Below are 608 nucleotides of genomic sequence, written 5' to 3'. Positions count from 1 at the left end.
AAGAATTCAGCACAACACAAAAGTCGAGAAGATGTTGGTCCCACTACTGTGTTTGTTCTGAGAGCTGGGTCAGAACCTCGTCCCTCTATCCAGTGAGAGCAGTACTCCACGAATACAATGAGGTAAACAACGCTACCACCCAGGCATCACTCTGACCAGTGTTTCTCTGTGAATGTCGCATTCCCGTGGCAGCGTGCTCGCTGCTCACTCAGATTAGAAGTTTTCTTCCCATGCAGAGTGTAGAGCAGACGCTTATGTTTGTCTCACTTTTTACAGAATCAAACTCAAAGTAATGTGAGTACTTCCAAGCTTGTACTCTCTCCATATTATCCATTGTTGATGTACACCCATCTGTTACCACTAAAGTCACACGCACTCATGTCATTGTCATGAGACACTCTCACACATAAAATCATGGTTTAATAACGCAGTAACGCAGCGTGCTTACTGGAAAGTAGCTTTAATTTGATTAATTTTTGTAATAGTAATCCCTTATTTTACTCATTACTTGTAATGCCCCTCCCTCATCCTGGTCATGGTGGACAGATGCCCCTCCCTCATCACAGTCATGGTGGACGGATGCCCCTCCCTCATCCTGGTCATGGTGG

Source organism: Pundamilia nyererei, unplaced genomic scaffold (genome assembly GCF_000239375.1).
Source record: "Pundamilia nyererei isolate P.nyererei 1_Seehausen unplaced genomic scaffold, PunNye1.0 scaffold00518, whole genome shotgun sequence".
In the NCBI taxonomy this organism is placed as follows: domain Eukaryota; kingdom Metazoa; phylum Chordata; class Actinopteri; order Cichliformes; family Cichlidae; genus Pundamilia; species Pundamilia nyererei.
Note: the sequence above shows the minus strand (reverse complement) of the source record.